The sequence below is a fragment of the Marmota flaviventris genome, chromosome 12 (genome assembly GCF_047511675.1).
Source record: "Marmota flaviventris isolate mMarFla1 chromosome 12, mMarFla1.hap1, whole genome shotgun sequence".
Lineage (NCBI taxonomy): Eukaryota > Metazoa > Chordata > Mammalia > Rodentia > Sciuridae > Marmota > Marmota flaviventris.
In genome coordinates, this window is record NC_092509.1 from 55,831,296 (window position 1) to 55,852,580 (window position 21,285).

Below are 21,285 nucleotides of genomic sequence, written 5' to 3' on the forward strand. Positions count from 1 at the left end.
GATTTTGAGTGGACGGATGAGGAAAGAGACCGACTATCCGACTGTGTCCGGACTCGTACTCTATGGTTATCCCGCCCTCGGCGCTTCCTCTCTAGCCACTCGTGCTCTATGCTCCGCGGTCTCGGGCCGCCAGCCGGCCAGCGGGGAGGGGTGCGCAGAGGGAGGCGGGGCGGAAAGGCAAGAGGTGTCTAATCCACCCGAGCCGCGGGAGACCCGAGCAAGCTCAGTGACAGCTCCTCGGCCGCCATGTCAGCGAGTGGGGCTGAAAACAGACCCGGCGCCCAGCGGTAGTCCTCCTTTTGCCTCGGATTCCCAGGTGAGGAGGGGAAGAGCGGGATGCAGGGGACCCGCCGCTGGAAAGCCTTTAGGAAGCCCCTCGCTCCTCCCCCTGCGCTGTCCTCGTCCGGCAGCGCCGCCTCTGCCCTCGCACTGAGGTGTAGCCGGGTTCCCTTACCTCCGCCCCCTCCCCGGTAGCCTGTTTTCCCCTTTTTTTCTCCAGCCAATGTGGGTCTTCTAATCCTGCGCGTCGCGCCAATTTCTCCCTCCCTAGGGGATTAGCGCCAGAAATCGTTCCTCTCTGGGCTCCCGGGAGAGCCTGCGGCTTCTACTATGCCTCTGTCCCTCTCTGTCCTGTTGCCCACAGCCTGGTATCTCCACCCTTGTGGATGGTTTTTATTACTCCCCACCATACCTGCCCTCTCCCTCCCGCCACCACCACCACTTTAGTTGTCGGGAACCACCTGGTGTCTCCGTGGAGGCCAATATTTACCTTAATTTTCCATTTTTGATTTGGGTGTTTGAAAGACTTAAGATTGAAAAAATTAAGATTTATAAGCTTAAAGCTCAAAAGAACGAAGATCTTGGGATCCTTGTTTTATTCACTGTATAAACTTAAACACATTGTACTATAGAATGCAATTTAAAAGACCAGTTCCAAAAGACTAAAAATAGGATGCTCTAATGGAAATTTTGGCAGTCTGTTGGGCAATGTTAGAGACTCTATTCTTTGAGACTAATTTCACTGTTTGAGGATCATACTTAGAAAGAGCTTGACCACCAAGGCAGCAAACTGCAACCAATCAACTCCCTAGTTTAAAATATGTACAATCCTTTCTGCTTACTCTACTGGGAGCATAATTGAGCTTGAGCTTGGTATTTAAATGCACAGGGTAAAGGTTCCAGAGGAATGTGTCACCTAGCAAATAGTCTGAAGATTATCCTCAACTGATAAAACTTCCAATTGATGAAGACTTGACAACCAAATAGGGCCTTTTGGGGGTGATTATTTTTGATACCATAGAAGTATCTAATCAACTGTTGTGGAAACCCTAGGGGATTCACTCACTGATCTTATTTCCTTAAGTTTTCTTTCATTGAAAATTTTCTAGAACCTTTTGCTACAGTTGAGGAAAGCTTCCCTCCTTCACTTAAAAACATTTTCATAGATTCAGAAAACGCTGACTTTTTTTTTCTTCTTTTTTCAAAAAGCACCTTGCAGGCCTAAATATTATAAATCAAAGAAAATAGAAAGATGTCTTATGGTAGAGGAAGTACTTAATTGACTCAGAGAAATGTAATGTTGAATTTTTCACTTTAAAAATTTGCTTTTTAAAACTGGATGTGTAGCTCAGTGGAATAATGTTTGCCTGGCATGCTCAAGGCCTTTGGTTCCATCGCCAGCACTACAATAAATAAATAAATAAAATACTTTAGAAATAACATTGTAGGGGGCGGGGTTGGGCTCAGTGGTAGAGCACTTGCCTAGCACATGTGAGACACTGGGTACAATCCTCAACACCACATAAAAATAGATAAATAAAGGTATTGTGTCCATCTACAACTGAAAAATATGTGTTTAAAAAAATAACATTGTAAGGGGAAAAGCAAATATGTAAGATGAACAGATGGAAATACAAAATACATTTTCTTATTTCATAATGTCTGTGGACCAAAGTTAGTCGACTTATTCCTAAAGAAACAGGTAATTTTCTAATTTTGCTTTTAACTGCTGTTTTTTTTAGGGGGAGGGGAAGGGAATTAAGTTATAAGTGTTTCTCTTTTTAATACTATTAATGATTCACTTGTTTGTGGTTGAAAGTGCTTGAATAACAAAGAGACAGAATCTTTTTGCTTTTTTCCTAAGCACAAAAAATGAAAGAAATGTCCATTTCACTCTAAAGGTGAATGTTATAATTAGCCTTTAGACCTATTTCATTAGTAAATTTTGGTTAGTTTATTTTCTTAAGATGTGTGGTTTTGCATCCTGTGCTATTTTTGCAGTAATCTTTCTTTCAAATGTTGCCAGAACTAAGTTATTCTGCTTAGTATTTTTATGACTGCTTGAAGTTATTTTTCTTATTATCTCAAACTGCTTTTTTTTTTTAGCTTTTAAATTACATCTGTAACTGCGAAATACCAGTTTGCTGTCAGAATCAAGGTTATAGTTCTATAGCAGTAAATGTTAAAACAAAACAAAACTATACTGCAAGCCAGAAAAGTAATTTAAAAATGTCTAGTAGACATATTAACAAAGTAAAAAGAAATAGACAAAATTAAGTTTTAATAATATCTTTTAATAATAACATTTAGTCCTATGTATATCATTTCAAAACAGATGCAAATAAAGTTTAAAATGAGATTTTTTTTCATGATTTTACACTAAATCTGCAAATTCTGGTGTATATTTTACATTTATCGCATATCTCAATTCAGACTAGCTAGCTACTGTTCAAGTACTGAGTAGTCTCATATGGTTGATTGACTACCTCAGTTGGTAGCACAAGATCTGGTTTTTGGTTTGTTTTCTTTTTACAGTGCTAGGGATTGGACCCAGGGCCCCATGCAGGTGGGGCAAACACTCTACCACTCAGCTACATCCCCAGCCTGTGGTAGCATGTATCAATAGGATTGCCATTTTATGTTTAAAACACCTTCTCACCCAAAGAGTCTGATTCTGTGGGGTTAATTAAAAACTCCTTTTCTTGATGTACTTTGGTACTCAATCTGAGAAGCTTCTATGCCGAAAAATAGTTCTAAGAATTCTCTTCCTCTTAGTGTTGACAGTGTTAATACCGAGTTCCACGCTTATTTAGTTAACACTGATGCCCAGAGCTTGTTTAATGAGGATCATAAGATGAATACAACGTTCAGTCATTTCCCAGCGTGGTGTTACATTATTTACATCTTTGTGTCAATAATGTGTCAAGGCACTGTACTAATAATAATCTTTGTCTACTAAATCTTATTGCCATTAAGTAGGAAGAACTTAAGAATCTACAAAAGTTTTAACTTTATTGTAAACTGCTGTTGTTATTTTCTGAACCAGTTTTTGGTATGGCTAAGAGTTTTAGGAATGCATTTCTCTATGTTTCTTATGAAGGGAAAGATCAAAACTTTTTTTTTTTGTTTTGTTTTTGCAAGATTTAGAAGGAAAAGGAGTTTGTTTTGGTTCTAGGAACCTGAAATATGACCGTTTTATAAAGCTACTGACATATAGTCTAGGTACATGGCATAAAATGTTTTGCAACAAGGAATGGTGATTTGCATGAAGCCATCTGTGGTTCAGAGCTGAAAAATAACACTGAAGCCAGCTGACCCCAGTGGGGGATCAGTCAGTTCCATCATTGTTCCTATCTTGACCCAGTGCTCTAGTAAACTCCCCAGCATGACTCTAGCTGCAATGTGTTTCATCTACATTTAATGTCAAAATTAGCCTGAAGCCCTAATTAAAATTCATTGTAATTTAATACAAGAAACATGCCCTCCTCCTAACCTTTATAACATTAAAGAATTTTTAAATTACCTGGTCAGTAAACTGACCATAAAATCTAGTCTTTATAGACCTGACACAGGATAAGGCAGTGTGTGGAATATTAGAGGATCAAACACAGAATTGGAGAAGAGTATGGATATTGGTTGTTGCTTATTTCTTGAGAACTGTGGGCATGTTCTATAGGATAATAGAGTGTTTTTATTTGCATTTAAAACTAGATGATGGTCTGGGGTTGTGGCTCAGTAGTAGAGCCCTCATCTAGCATGTTCGAGGCCCTGGGTTCAATCCTCATCACCACATAAAAATAAATAAGTAAAATAAAGGTATTGTGTTCAACTACACCTAAAAAATAAATATAAAAAAACAAAAACAAAAACAACTAGGGGCTGAGATTGTGGCTCAGTAGTAGAGTGCTTGCCTAGCATGTGTGAGACCCTCAGTTCGATTCTCAGTACCACATATAAGCAATTAAGTAAATAATAAAGGTCATCAATAACTAATAAAAATATTTAAAAAACTAGATGATTATCCATTGGTGTTATTTTATTTGAATAAGAAAGAAAACACTAAGTCAGTGTTGTAGGGAGGAAATGGAGAGAAGTAGCTAAAAGGATACAAAGAAACCAATATATAAGATGAACAGGTAAAAAAGATATAATGTACAACATGAGGGCCATATTGAGTTGTATTCAGAATTTTTGCTAAAGGAGTAGATTATAACTGCTTCTGCCACAGGGAGGAAAATGGTTAACTATGTGAGATGATGAGTGTGTTAATTTGTTTCACTATAATAATTTTTACTATGTATTTGTATCTTTTTTTTTTTTTGAGAATACAGTTCATGTCTGTGTGATTCATTTTTTTAAAATTTTTATTAGTTGCTCAAAACATTACAATGATCTTGACATATCATACATTTGATTCAAATGGGGTACGTAATCTTAATCTTATTTTTCCACGTGTACAGATTGCAGGATCACATTGGTTATACAGCCACGTTTATACATAGGGCCATACTAGTGTCTATTGTATTGTGCTGCCCTTCCTATCCCCCCTCCCCTCCCCTCCCCTATGTATTTGTATCTTATAACATATATATATATATATATATATATATATATATATATATATATGTATATATATATATATATATATATATATATATGTTACATAGACAGTACCATATTCTTTTTTTTTATATAGACAGTACCATATTCTTTTTTTTTTTTTTTTTTTTTTAAGATTTTCCTATTCGACTCTCTAGTAAGAATTGTGGAATAGTGGCAAATTTAGCAATCTTTATTAATATTTGGGCATTTTATATTTTATTTGGCAGTATCTAAGTGATTGTAGAAGTTAGCATTACTTTGAAATTGTCATATTTTAAAATTTTTTTATGAGAATTACCCAGTTTTTTCTGTAGTCTGAGCTATTTGGGCAGAATGAGGAAGGAAGATTGCTTCAAGACCAGCCTGGGAAACAAAATAAGCACCGGTCTCAAAAAAAAAAAAAGAAAAAGAAAAAGGAAAGAAAGAAGGAAGACACGGAAAGAAAACACATTGTTTGATTCAATTAAACAATGATTAATTGAATTTAATTTGATTCATAGTTTGATTTCAGATTAGCCTTTGAAAATTTATTTTAGTTATTTGAGGAAAAATAATTGATAGTTCTTTTTCCTTTTATTGTCAGTTTTTGCAGTACTGGGGATTGAACCCAGGGGCACTTTACCACTGAGCTACATCCCCACCCTGCTTTTTTTTCTTCATTTTATTTGAGACAGGGTTTTGCTAAGTTGCTGATCTTGAACTTGCCGTAGCCTCCCCAGTAAGTGGGATTACAGATGTGCATGAGTACACCCAGTGCAATTTAAAAAAATTTTTTTTAAATCCCTTATAAGATTTGAAGAGTTTCCTGTAGGATTGTGTTCTCATTTGATATTCTAATGTAGTATATATGTGTTTTGGCTGGAGATGTGTAGAGTGCCCTTTACCTGGGTTCAATGCAGTTGAATCATTCTCATGGGGAGATTATATTTCCTTTCAACCAGGGAATACTGTTGTTGTTTTTTAAACATTGAAATAGTTTATATGGAATATTCTTTAAAGAAATATATCATTCAAAAAGTTCTCAAGTCTTTTTTTAATTTATCTTTAGTTTGTTTATTTATTTTTATGTGGTGCTGAGTATTTTGGAGAGTTTCCATTTTACTCTAGCTCTTTGGAGTACTTAAAAAGAGATCCAGAGGCTGGAATTGTAGCTAAGTGGTAGAACACTTGCCTTGCAAGTGTGAGGCAATGGATTCGATCCTAGAACCACATAAAAACAAATAAAGGTGTTGAGTCCATATACAACTTTTAAAAAAAATTTTAAAAAGAGAGAGATCCAGAATGCCACCAAAGCATATTCTGTCTTCCCTCAGCTCCTCCTACCCCCGAGTTTTTCCACTTTCTATGGAAAGCCTAAAGGTAGGAACTAGTTACGGCTTTTTGTAAACTTGAAAGAGAGAAAATAGGAACATAGATGTTATTCTTTTCACTTTTGATTTACTTTCCTTTTATAAAAGTAATAATTCTCCAAAGAGAAAAAGGTAAATAAATTTTTACCTGAGAAAAACAGTTTTTTAAAAATTAGTATTTTTTCTATAAGGAAAACTAAAGAAGAAACATTAACAGTCAGAACCCATTAATCTCTCTCATCCTACTGATAACAATATATAATGAATTAGCCAAGAAGAAACTTTCAGTACAAAGCAAATCTGTGCACTGGTACTATACCATACATCTTTGGAGAAAAAATATATTCTACCAGCAATCTTCTGAGCACTAGAAGGTATTCTCCCTCCTCTGATATAAAAATTGTTGGTTTATCCTTTTCTTAGAACTTCTAATCTAACATTGCCCTTTCTCTGCAATGTTTTCTTTACCAAAACCCCATCAAAATATGCATTCTTGGATGACTCATTTCAGGAAAATGCATTCATTTTACACCTATCTGCCTTCCTGCCTATCTAATAACTTTCAAGGAGTTGGAGATATAAATTAGTATGCCATCATTATCTCAAACATAAGATCAAAATAAGGATTAATGTTGTATATATTTACTTAGGCATTGTGTTGTAGGGATGGAAGATGGTAGCTTACCATATGGTATGCATTAAAAATAATTTCTTGGGCTGAGGATGTGGTGCAAGCATGTCCAAGACCCTGGGTTTGATCCTCAACACTACAGAAAAGTATTTTTTTTAACAATTTCTTTGGAATAATCAAAGTTTTTAACCTGGAGCTCCAAAAGAGTCTACATTGGTTAGTAGGTTCCCTGAATTACATTTGTAAATTAGTGGTACTGTAAATCTATTATTCTGAGAATAGGATTCTTAGGTTTTATCCAATTGTTCCTAGTGTCCATGACACCCCAAAGAAGACAAGAACTACAGATTTTCTTTTCTTTTTTCTTTTGGTACTGAGAATTGAACCCAGAGGCACTTTACCCCTGAGCCACATCCTCAGCCCTTTTTAATTTTTAATTTTGAAACAGGGTCTTGCTTAGTTGCTGAAGCTGACTTCAAACTTAGGATCCTCCTGCCTCAGTCTCCCAAGTTGCACTTGGTTATTAAATATACTTCCTAAATCTCTCTTTTAAGCAGCTATAGTTTTGTAAGGATCCCTGTGTTGATGCTTCACTTTTAGTATAATTTTACTTAAAACAAAAGTAATTTAATTAATTACTTTATAAGAAAAGTATAGTGTTTCACTCTTCTTTTTTTCCATACTGGAGATTGAACCCAGGACCTTGTGTATGCTAGGTAAGTGCTTTACCACTAAGCTAGATCCTCAGCCCTTTTTATTTTTTATTTTGAGACAGGGTCTCACTTAGTTGCCCAGGCTGGCCTTAAACTTTCAATCCTCCTGCGTCGGCCTCCCAAGTATCTTGGATTACAGGCATACACTGCTACACTAGGCTCGCAGTGATTCTTTTTTTAAAAAAATATTTATTTTTTAGTTGTAGTTGGACACAACATCCTTATTTCACTTGTTTATTTTTTCGTATGTGGTGCTGAGGATCGAACCCAGGGTCTCGCACGCGCGAGGCGAGCGCTCTACCGCTGAGCCACAACCCCAGCCCTCGCAGTGATTCTTTTAAAAACAAATCTTCCCATACCTTCCCATGCATCTTTTAGGACTTTAGGATTTTTTCTTTGTACTTCCCTGGGATCTTGCAGGATACTTTGTTTTTTGTCATTTTTGTGTTTTATGGGAAGGTGAACAATTCCTATGGTAGAGTTTTTGCTGAAGTCCAAAAAATTGTTTATAGACTTGAGATTAGGATAAATAGACCTCTGTCTTATGATGCCCTTCCTAGTAAGAAAAATAAGCCATGGATAGGTGTGATTATATAGACGTGCTCTCTGATGAATAGAAAGCGTTGAGAAAATAGGTACAACTAAGAAGATTACCCCTGAAGAGCAGGTAGGGGAATTCTAGATAACAGGGGAAGATATGCTTATTACTGATATTTGGTAATCTCTTTGTCCAGTAGAAGCTGTTGAGTCCAGGTAGACAATGGAGACAAGTCTAGAGACTTGTGGTAAAGGTTTAGAGTAGCTTTGGAGGGGTATCTGGTTCTCGGAACTCCATGAGGGAAGGATATCCAGCCAGCATTGAGGCTGTAGCGGAGGGTGTGTGGACACTGTATTAATGTACATAGTTGTGATATTCTTTACCGATGGATAGCAATTGGGTATAATGGCAGAGAAAGTAGTGAGCCTGATTAGGGTTGGGGGTTCTAAGGAAGGAACTAGAGAAATGATAAGGATACAGCACTAGATATAAAAGAAAGTAATGGCAGAAGGAGATTGACTGACTACTATAGTTAAAAGAAAAAAGAAAGAAAAGAAGGTAGGAGTCTGGAGTTCTTGCTGTGGTTGAACAGCTGTGATAATGAAAGTAAGGGATTATGAGTAAATGAGTTTAGGGCCAGATACCAAGATATTGGTAGTTGGATGTTGAGACTCATCTGGAGTGAGTCAAACATATTGTTTATTTTGATGCTCAATAAACCATAAGACTAGGGTGACATTATAGATTTCTGAGACAATGGAGATTTATTTATTCCACAAATATATGGAGTCACTGTTCATATTATGTGAAACAGAAATGTAGTGTTTTCTAAAGATTAATCTGCATTTGATGTGCAAGATGGATTGAAAGGGATGTGTAAGTTGATGAGAACATTTGATTAAAGGTAGCATCAGGGGCTGGGGATATAGCTTAGTTGGTAGACTGCCTGCTTTGCATGTATAAGGCCCAGGGTTCAATCCCTAGCACCAAAACAAAACAAAACAAAACAAAAAAGTAACATTAGCCTAAACTCTTTGAAATTTCTTAACTTCTGAAATGGTAGAATTAATGAGTTTTTGCTCCTTGAAGACAAATAGGAAATAAGCTAGTGAAATACTGCTTAGGTTTTGTTTTGGAACTGTATGGTTATACATAGTAGTTGGGTTTATCCCAATAAACTCAAACATGTGTGGAAATCTATTTTAGTTCACGATCCCCCCATTTCCCTCCCATTTTCCCTCCTGTCCTCCCCCCATCTGCTTATAGGTTGTATAGTATAAATAAAGTGTTAAAATTGTTTGCCATATGGAATATTACATTCCTTATTGTAGTTGAATTATGAAGTTTTAAATAAATAGTGAACTGATAATCCATATAAATTTACATAATATACATACTGTAAGAAATCTGTCACTTTGGTGAACAATTTTGAAGTATGGTGTCTTGTGAATGACTCCAAACCCAACGTTAGTTTCTGTCAACTTGATGGCTAATGTTGGAGCCCCATAGATAATCAGCATTATACTAAGTACTATGGGATTTACAGCGCCCACACAGAGCACTTTGTATAAGACCTTCACTGAATATTTGATGAAAAATACAAGTCCCAAATACATGCACACATATATATGTGTGTGTATGTGTATATACATATATAAATATAAATTTCACTCTTGACTTTAGGTAGATATGATTTAATGTTTTTTAGAAAGAAAAGGAAATACATGTGGAAACTTTTTTTGGTTAGTATAATTTATAATTAATTCATAAATATTGTGTAGAATTTTCTTTCTTAATTTTACCAGAGTTTTATTTATTCATTTATTTATGGTACCAGGGATTAAACTCAGGAGCACTCGACCACTGAGCCACATCACCGGGCCTATTTTGTATTTTATTTAGAGACAGGGTCTCACTGAGTTGCTTTGTGCCTCGCCATTGCTGAGGCTGGCTTTGAACTTGCCATTCTCCTGTCTCGCCTCCTGAGCCGCTGGGATTACAGGCATGCGCCACTGTGCCTGGCTACCAGAGTTTTAAATGTCACCTTTCTGATTTAGGATTCTGTAAACACATTGGGCAAAGTTCTGAGACAAATCAGATGGGTTCATTTCTAAGCTCTCTGCAATTCTGTCATGAATGTTTCCACTGAGTGCCCTTGAGAACTGGTTTTGTAGGAATTCCTGGTTCTGTAGGTTATGGCAATTAGATGGGGTGACTCTTTGATGCTCTAAAATAGAGCTCTATGGCAATGAGTGGCTCCTAAAATGGTTGGTGAATGCACTATCTGAAAAAATAAATAAATAAACCCCAAAGATATTACATAAGATAATACTTGTGAAAGTGCCTGCCTTCAGTGTTTGATATAAGAAGGCACTTAGTAATTGGTATGTTTTTGTTTTTTATTTGCTAAATTTTCATTATAAGCTTGTATTTACTTGGATATTTTCTCTTTTTTAGTATTTTTTATTTGTTGATGTACCTTTATTTTATTTATTTGTCTATGATGCTGAGAATTGAACCCAGTGCCTCATACATGCTAGGCAAGTGCATTCCACTGAGCCACAACCCCAGCCCTATTTGGATATTTTCTTTGCAAAGAAGTGAAAATATTAATATTTAGCATTCATAGTGATTTTTAAAAAAACATTTTATGTGGGGGCTGGGGTTGTGGCTTAGCAGTAGAGCACTTGCCTAGCATGTGCAAGGCACTGGGTTCGATCCTCAGCACCACATAATAAAAAATAGATAAATTGGGGTTGGGGTTGTGGCTCAGCGGTAGAGCGCTCGCCTAGCATGTGTGAGGCCCTGGGTTTGATCCTCCACACCACATAAAAAATAAGTAAATAAAATAAAGGTATAAAAAAATAGATAAATAAAATATAACTACAACCCCCCCCAAAAAAAAAACAACAAAACACTCTATGTCCTTGATCCAATGCTGTATGTTTTTTAAGTATAAAAATTGTACATATTAGATGGGCAAAATACAGAAAAGTACAAAAAAGAAAAATCACTTGTGCTTCCATCAACCAATAGCAAACCATAAATATTTTGGTATATTTACTTTCATTCTCTTTGGAGTATGTTTTTCCATAGTTGAGATTATATTTATGATTAGTTTTGGTTTCTACTTCCCTCATTTTATTATTGATTTGTCATGTACCTTTTTTGTGACTTGTAACACTTGGAGTATGAGCTAATTTTCTTAATCATTCCTTTGTTAGTGAACATTTAGGTTGTTTCCAGTTTTTCACTCCATGCCACCAGTAACCTTGGACAAGCTATTTAAGTATTTTTCCCTTTAGTTTTCCCATTTGTAAATAAGAAAGATAATACCCATGAAGATTGGTTTAGGTAGTTTGGATAGAATATACAGAGCAGTGCTAAAAACAAAAAATAGTCTTTAGAATAATGCTTCCACATTCATTGTTATACATAGTGGATACCCCTCCTTTTTTTTCCTTCTCTTTAAAATATTTCCTTAACGTAAATCCCTAAAATAAAAAGACTTAATTTGAGGCCCCAGGTTCAATTTTCCGCACAAAAACAAACAAGTAAATACATGAATAAATGAAAATACTTAATTATTTTAATATTCTCATAACATATTATGAAATCATTTTCCAGTAAGCTGTGCCAATTTACATTGTTCATGAGCAACGTGTGACAGTGCATATTTCATTGCACCCACACAAGTATTGCATATTATCATTTTAAAAAATTCTTTTTAGTTTGAGAGGCAAATGAATTGCCTATTTTAGTTAGGGAATAGGATTTATAGAAGACTACTAGAGTTAGGGAGATGATTTACTGAGAGCCTGTAGAAAGGCTTGGGTGTGGGACTGTGTGAGTGACATGATCCTTACAGTTCTTCCTAAGGACTTAAACTGTAGTAGGGGCAGTGTTAATCTAGAGGCAAGTCTCCACAAACTTCTTATGCTTTTCCATGTAATCAACCTGGTGTGCCCAGGTCCTCTAAATATTCCTTTTCTCTATGTATTGGGGTACTGTTCCATCCTACCTCTCTGTTCCAGATATTTAATCTTTCCCTCTTATTGTGATTCATTCTCAGCTTCCTCTTGTCTTTTCCTACACAGGAGGCCTGGCCAGCTAAAATAGCACAATAGTTCCTGGACAGTGTGTTGTCTACTAACAAGCTCATTAGAGGGAGAAAGAAGGTGTCTGAGTTAATCTCAGGTATTACCAAATTTACCAATTAGATAAACCATTCCACCCACAATATTTACATTTTATTTTAAAGCAATATTAACATATGTCCAATTTTTTTAAAAATCGTATTCTGAGGATAAAAATACAACTTATAATTCAGTAAGACAACCCAATTTCAAAATGGGCAAAGGTTTTGAATGGACCTTTCTCCAATGAAGTTATACACAAATCGTCAGTAAGCACATGAGAAGATGTTCCAAATCATTAGCCAAAAAGGAAATGCAAATTGAAACCACACACTTCACTTTTAGAGGCAAAGAAATCAGAATCCTCCTGCACTGCTGGCAGGAATGTAACACGTATGACCCCTTGGAAAACAATCGATGCATTAAAAAATAAAAAGAAATGATATATTGATATATGTTACAACATGGGTGTACCTTGAAAACATTATAGTAAGTGGAAGAAGCCAATCACAAAAGACCACACATCATGTAATTCCATTTATATGAAATATCCAGAATAGGTAGATCTACATAGGTTGAAAGTAGAATAACACTTTGGTACCTAGGGCTGGGGTGAATAGGAAGTGATTGTTAGTGGGTATGGAACAAGAGATTCTTTTTGGGGTGATGAAAATATTGTAGAATTGTTTGTAATGATAGTTTATGTGGATATGCTCATAATGAATTGTACATTTGATATGAAGATTGTACATTTGATATGAAGATTGTACAATATATGAATTATATCTTAATAAAGCTGTAATTTTAAAACTCAATTGAAAAAAATATAAGGCTTATCATAAAAATGTGTAAAATACAGAGAAGTGCAAAAAGAAGAAAAGTTATTAGAATTTTTTAAATTCTGTATTTTCATTTCAATGACAAACTGAAAGAAAATAATATAAGCTTATTCATAATCAAGATCAGCATCTTAAAACAACGTTCTGCTATGGGATTTCAATGTCTGAGTTTCCATTTCTGTTTATAAACATGGTAGTAAAATTAATAAATTATGCCTTTGGCTCTGCATAGTATAGGATGTTTTAAAAACCAAAATTTTCAGTATCGAGTAGAAAATAGTGGTGGGAGAATTGGGTCCTCATGTGCCAGTGATAAGCAAGGTACCAAACAGGCAAGAACCTATGTAGTCAGAATGTCCACCACATTCAATTGTGAACAGCACTTTAATTTTTACGGAGCTGTATCATATTAATGTTATTTTAATTTTATTGATGTTTTTATTGCTTGTATTTGTCATTTTGATATGGTTTAAGATTTGCTTTATTAGAGTTATGAGCACATAAGAATTGTTTCTGCCCCTTTAAATGAGATTATAAGTAAATAGAATATGTTATTGATTAAAGACCATCATAATTATTTGTTTTGTAGAGCCATTTACAAGAAATAGTGGCATAAATGCTTTGAATTGAAAGGACCCTTAAAGATCTCTATCCAATCCTTTGATTTTTATTGTAAAGAAATTAAAGTTCACAGAGGAAAAGTGTCTTGCCCAAAGTCTTTAAACAAGTTATTAACAGAGATTGGATTAGAATACAGAGTTCAATATTTGTAGTTCAATGTTTTGTTTTACTTTTCCTAAGATTTATCATTTTTTCCTCCCTTACTCTTAATCCTTTTGAAAGCTTGCCTTTCAAAAGCTGTGATTTCTTGTACATGTGCTTTTGTCTCTTTAAGTAGAGAATTCCTGGACACAAATTACAGCTTTTAATTCCTTCATCCTCCCCTACCTTACGCTGCAGTGAGCCTGCTAGTATGTACTTATCAGGCCACTCAGTGAATGTTTGATAAAGGACATTAACCTTGCCTTTTAGGAATCCATGGAAACTTGGCTTCCAAATTCAGGCAAGTGCCAGAGTGGAAACATTTGGAAGTCTTGTTACAACATGCTTTTACTTTTTAAAGTTTTAATTATTGAATTAGGTTTTCAGAAACTGTCCTGCCCTCTTGCTTTTTTTCTTTTCTTTTTCCTTTCCCTCCCTCTCTCCCTCTCTCCCTCTCCCCTCTCCCTCTCTCCCTCTCTCCCTCTCCCCTCTCCTTCTCCCCTCTCCCTCTCCCCTCTCCCTCTCTCCCTCTCTCCTCTCCTTCTCCCCTCTCCCTCTCCTCTTTCCCTCTCCTCCTCTCCCCCTCTCCCTCTCCCTTTCCCCTCTCCCCTCTACCTTCTGCCCTTCCCTTCTCCCTCTCCCTCTCCCCTGTGCCCTCTCCCCCTCCCCTCTGCCTTCTCCCCCCTTCCTTCTCCCTTTCCCTCTCCCCTCTCCCTTCTCCCCTCTCCCCTCTCTCCCTTCCTCCCTCCCTTTCTCTTCTCTTCTCTTTTCTCTCTCTCTCTCTCTTTCTCTCTCTCTCTCTCTCCCCCCCTCCTTCCCTCTCTCTCTTTCTTTCTGACATTGCCCAAATTATGCTTTTTGGAAAGATACTAAGGTGAACATTGTCCATTTAGTAAGGAAGAGAGCATGTACTAAGGACATCATTCAGGTGAAAATGCTTTTATGCTTAAAAAAAATCTTCAGAATTGATTATTCTTATGAAACAGAAGTTTAAACAATACAACCAAATCCTGTGATACTGTTATTATGACTTTTCCCCCCTGCAGTGCTGGAAAGTGAACCCAGCGCCTTGCAAATGCTAGGCAACTTCTCTACACTGAGCTATTCCAGCCCACTTTAAAACCTCCTATTTACTTCCTTATTTCAGTTCTCTTTCTAGACCCGTTAGCCATCCTCTGGGTCTATTTTTGAACTGAATTTTGGATTAAAATTACCTCCAAAACTCAGTAGAATGGAAAATGTCTTCTACTTCAACCAATATTTTATACCATTATTCAAATTCTCAAAATTATGTCTCTACTTTCACTTGGACACCTCAGAGTACTCTATTATTTTAGTCTTTTATCTTTAAAATCTCTGGAGCATCCTATTAGTAAAATAAAGTATTTTCTAAATTTTCATAAAGGTAATCATAATTCTGACTAGAACTAGTTTTATTCCATTTGTTTCCTAGGTTTTCATTTTGCCTTTGTATAAGCATGTGGAATTTTCCTTCATACTTTTCTACAGTGGGGAAACCTCATTAAGAATGTGAAGGGAGGGTGGGGGTAGGTGGGTGGGGGAGGTCTGAGGTTGTGGCTCAGTGGTAGAGCACCTGCCTAGCATGCATGAGGCATTGGGTTCCATCCCCAGCACCACATAAAAACAACTAAATAAACAAAATAAAGAATGTCAAGCCAGGTGGGGTGGCACATGCCTTTAATCCCAGCAACTCAGGAGGCTGAGGCAGGAGGAATGCAAGTTTGAGGCCTTCCTCAGCAATTTAGCAAGTTCCTAAACAACTTAGACCCTGTCTCAAAATAAAGCATAAAAAGAGCTAGTGATGTGTCTCCAGTGGTTAAGCAGCCCTGGTTTCAATCGCTGGTACCAAAACAAACAAAAAAACACAAACAAACAAAAAATGTGAGAAGGTGAGCCTTTAAGTGAAATTATAGTTGAAGAAACAAAAGCAGAAAGCCTCGGTTAAAATAAATTTGACCTTGGTCTAATTCCATTTGTCTCATCTCCATTTTAGAAAAGATCCTAACACAGTTCGTAGATATTTTCTTTGAGTTTTTGAAACTTAAATCTTTTAATTTGCATAAGTACAGGCTCCAAAGATTTGTAATTACATACTCACAATTTTTGTACATTGTTATGTCAAAAAGTAGAGTAAACCCATTTATTGAATTAATTTATTTATTTACTAATTCATACTGCTTTTTTTTGTAGTTTGCTGACTTGTTGTTATCATATTTATGTTCCACTGACAAAAATACCATCAGCTCTGATGTTTCCATGGTATTTCTGTTTCCTATCAAATAATATTTGTGGGGTTTTATAAAAGTAAATTGGGGGCGGGATACCGGGGATTGAATTCAGGGGCACTCTACCACTGGGCCAAATCCACAGCCCTATTTTGTATTTTATTTAGAGACAGGGTCTCATTGAGTTGCTAAGGGCCTAGCTTTTGCTGAGGCAGGCTTTGAACTCTGCGATCCTCCTGCCCAGCCTCAATCCTCCTGCCCAACCTCGTGCACCACCACACCTGGCTTAAAAGTAAATTTTAAATGTTATTTTTTTAAAAAACATTTTTTTTTTAGTTGTAGATGGACACCATACCTTTATTTTATTTATTTACTTGGTGCTGAGGATCGAACTCAGTGCCCCACAAATGCAAGGCAAGCCCACTACCACTAAGCCACAACCCCAACCCTTAAATGTTATTTTAAATGATATGTTTTTCTCTATCTGTATCCTTAGGTAAGAAATAGTTAAAGAACAACTTTATTGTTGTAGTTATTTTGGACAAGCATTTATTAAGCACCCCTCATGTACCCAGGGCTGTGTTCTGGTAAGGAAACAATAGACACATTAACTTGTTTCCAGTGCTTAAATTCAGATTGGGAAATAACAGTATATGTGCATGAAATAACTTGAAATAAACAATAAAGCAATAAATAAGCAAATTTGAGACAGTGTCCACTGGATACTAAAGCAATTATAATGTTTATTTCATTTAAGGAAGTAGGTCTCTGAAAATGTTTCATTATAAAATTAGTATTTCACTATGCCTCATGTTATGTTTGGACTAGTCTAAGGCTAAGTAACATTTTGGCAATTTCCCTTCCTACTTCTTCTAACTTGTCCAAACTCCTCTTCTTCAACACCTCAGTTGATTCCACCATGTTTATGGAGTCTGCTGTATCAGAGATAGTGCATACTCTGGAGCTAATATGACTAGGTTTAAGGTCCTAATTCTGAGAATTGGTTGACCTTGGATGAGTTACTTAACCTAAGTGCTTCCATTTGCTATCTATAAAATAGCAATGCTAAAAATAGATACCTAATAGAATTATTGTGAAAATAAATGAGATACTGTGTGTATAGTACAGAGTAAGCAACATATAAATGTTTGTTATTAGTCTCATACTATGTTATGATTACTCTTCACAATGGACTTAAATAAACTTCAACTTTTCCAAAAAATAATGTATTTGAACCTAAAGGGTTTTTTTTCTCAATTTTATATTTTTTATGTTCTTCTCTGTAGCATGTTTATTTGAACATAAATTAGTGTCTGCCCCTAACCTCAATATTTGGAATGAATTGGTGTTTCCAAAATATGTACTTTTCTCATATAGTGGTTTTATAGGTCCCTGTTTCTTCAAAAGATATTGCTTCAGTGACCATGATGCCTCTAGCACCACCTGGGTACTAGGAATACCTTTTGAGAAGTGGCAGCATATGGTGACTAACAGGGTACTTTCTAAATTCAAACAGATAGGGTTCAAATCTTCTGCATCTTACTTGCTAAATAAACTTGAGCAAGTTATTTATCTCTGTTTCTGGGTCTATAGAATTGGGAGGAAATCACAGGATTTCTGTGAGAATTAAATGAAATATGTAAAGTTTTAGCACAGTACTTGGCATTGATGGCAATGTTCAATAAAAGTTAGATGTTATCAAGAGCTATTTTAAGAGAATAGGTTGGTGCATGTATCCAAAGGGTTTGAATTTTTTTTCTATTATTTTTTTGGACTGAGGATTGAATGAAGGGACATTTTTGTAACTGAGATACATGTCCTGTGATCTTTGATTTTTATTTTGAGACAGGATCTCACTAAATTCCTGAGGCTGGCCTTGAACTTGCAGTCATCCTGCCTCAGCCTCCAGGTCACTGGAATTGCAGGTGTGTACCACCGTACACAACTCGAATGGTTGGAGCCACATGGGAATAGAAAAGGAGGCCTTGAATCTGAGCCAGGGAACCCCATAGAATATTGGAACTAAAAGTCTAATGCTAGGACCCTTGAAGATCTGTTTTCAAAAGTGATGGATTTAGGGTAGGGTATCAAATATTCCCAGTAGAAAAGGGAAAAGTTTTTCTCTCTCATCCTGGATATTCTTTTGAAGAGAGGCTTCCCTGATAATTTGTAACCATGATCTGTTAAACCTAAGGTTTGAGGCTCATATATATTATAAAAAGTGGTCCTGGCTGGTAACACACCTTTGGTCCTAAGCAAAAGCACTTGTGAAAGAGTAATTCTTAGGTCAGCTTATGCAAGATCCCCACAGATAAAGCCCCTCACTGTAGAAGAACAAGTAATTTAAACAAACAAACAAACAAAAAGCTAGTAATAAAAAAAGATTGGTGGAAATGACAAACAACATATTTAGACTTCAAAAAACTTTAAAAAGTGAGTTTACGCTGACTTTAAAATATTAAATTTTTGAAATGGAAACAATACAATTAAAAAACTAAAGACTTTAAAAATAATACTAGATATGACTTGAAAATAAAAGATAGTCACAGGAATGAAGTAAATGGACAAAGTAGGTAGCCAATTTTACACACGGCTGAAAGAAGCAGTACTTAAATGGAAGATATTTGGGAAGTTGAGTCCCTGATTCAGTTCCCATAGAGTAAGGAAAGCTAACAGGAGTTACAGAAGGAGAGAGTAACAAAATGGGGGAGAGACTACTTAAGGAGATACTTGCTGATTGTTTTTCAGAATTGATGAAACATAAATACTCAGATATGAGTATCATAGTCCTAAGTAGAGTAAATAAAACTATATTTCTATTTAGAATACATGGCAAGAAATATCTCTGATCAAATAGCTGACTTTTAAATCTAAGCATAGGGTTTCGAGTGTCTTGGCATCTCAGGAATATTTATGAGGACATTCTTATCTTTCTGGATGGCCTTTGCAACTTCCTGTACCTTATCTCATTTCATTCTTAAAACAAATGAACCAAGGCACATAGATTAAACAGCTGGCAAGCAAAGAAATCTGTATTCAAACTGAGGAAGGAGTGACTCCCCTTTATGTTGCTTTATCCTATCCCTACTGTTAGTTTCTAGTTTTGAAATGGAATTTCTAACATCTAGGAATGATGAAAACTTAGATTCTTGAAAATATATTTCTAAAACTTTTTAAATTAAAATATAACATTACCAAGTGCTTAGTTTTATTGATGTTTTTTCTTTTTAAAAAATAAAATAACCTCTGAACTTTTCAAGGCTTATATGTAGATTTTACTCTTGACATAGAAATATTAAAGCTGATGTGACATTTAAAGTACATTCAATCATAAATTATGTGAGTGCTTGAAAGTATTGGAATTCACTGAGTACACTTTAAAAATAATCCCTAATAATTTTATCACAATGGTGAGGTGTTATTTTGCCATTTACCAATATGTAGTTTAACATACCTTAGGTTAATGACTAGAGAGAACAGTTAAGTTGGTCTACTCTGATCACAAAGGCCTGAAGCAAAATTTCAGACATATTTTCATTGTTAATGGAGTCTATAGATTTCTGTAATACTTTGTGCATTGTAGGTTTTCAAATAGTTCATGAATTCCATGTGAAAAGGAGCTACCTTTTTAGTCCCTATTCATTCATTAGTGTTCCTAATTGAATTATTGTTTTTTGAAGATTAGGCATAGTTTATATGGATTCAATTTTAAGAACTTTTCTGAAGGTTTCTTAAAGCACATAAAAAAATTAGTTCATCAAAATATCCACTCATACTGATGCCTGCTCGAGTGACCTTCTGTCCTCATGTACCATTTCTGTGCTATTTCTCCCTTTTAATTGTATATTTTTCTTTCCCACCCAGCCCCATGTGTGGATATGGTAAAATCACATTGGTTAAATCATCAGTATCTCATAGTGTACCCCAACTAATCCCAATCTTTCAGAAAAGTTAATGGTTCTTTGTAAAGTTAATGGTTGCTTAAATGTAGACCATTTTGATTGCAAACTATGTGTGCAAGAGTACATTGAATTTTACAGTTTCATATTTCTTATAAGCTTTCACAAAAAATTATATAAATAAATAGATGATATACTCTTTATGAGTTTGAATGAACATTACTTTTTTAGCTGATTCCCCTGAACAGTAGCCCACTAATACTTTAATCTTATTTTTATTTATGTCTAAACTGGATTCTATGAGAAAAAGAAATAATATACAGACAAAATGTTGATTACATTTCATTCACGGAATGTTGATTTATAGACAAATGATGAGATATTTACTAATATATCAGTCAAATATGGAATTATTAATATCTTACATATACTTCTCATTTTTATAAGATGAAAATAATAATAACATACATTTGGATATGTAACTAAGAGTTATTAATTTATGTACCCTTTACACAAATAAAAAAGTGAAGTTAAAACAGCTTCTTCCACTGTCTTTCCTCTATTTTTGCCATAATAGTTTATCTTCTACCACCTATTACTGCACACTTGAGGAGAGAAAGGTATCTGGAGGTGCTGGGTTAGATAGCTAATAGACAGCTGTGACTGACAAGAAGGTACTTGGTAAATAGATTGGTTCCTCTTTGTTTATTTTCTCTTTTCTTCTACTGCTGTCTCCCACCTCAGATCAAAGTCTGAAAGGTATCCTGAATTCCTGATGGTCTCTTGCCTTCCACATCTACTCAGTAGACCAAACTGTAAATTCCACTTTCACATTTTCTCATTTATGTTCCCATCACTCTCATCCTAGATGATCAGGGTTTCATTTCTTACATCTCATCACTACTCTAGCCCAGTTTCTCTTGCTGTAATCAATTGTATATGTTACCATCAGATTTGTCTGCATGCAGTACATTTCTGATACTCTGTCCCCTATATTTGGAAGCCTTCAATGGCAACTGCAGCTTCTGCTTCTGTTGCTCCCCACTCTCTCACACACAGAGGTTGGAACCCAGGGCCTTGCGCATGCTAGGTTAGGCAGGTGTTCTACTACTGAGCTACATCTGCAATCCTTTATTTTTATTTTTGAGACAGGGGCTTGCTACCTTGCTCACGCTAGCCTTGAACTTGCAATCCTCCTGCCTCATCCTCCCAAGTACACACATTATAGGTGTGTACCCCCCCCACCATGCCCAGCTTTTTTTAAAAAAAAAAAAATTTCATAGTTGTAGAT

The 21,285-nt window shown here is 35.7% G+C and overlaps 1 protein-coding gene across 2 annotated transcripts in view; it reads left to right on the top strand.

Moving 5' to 3' along the window:
• Positions 1-43: 43 nt before the first annotated feature.
• Cnst (consortin, connexin sorting protein) overlaps positions 44-21,285 on the top strand; it is a 95,630-nt gene continuing 74,388 nt past the window's right edge. Inside the window, exon 1 of one of the 2 annotated variants that reach the window (XM_027928541.2) lies at positions 44-316. The gene's annotated coding sequence lies outside the window, so the exon portion shown is untranslated. The remainder of the gene's footprint in view (positions 317-21,285) is intronic. The other variant, XM_071600000.1, reaches the window with a different exon arrangement.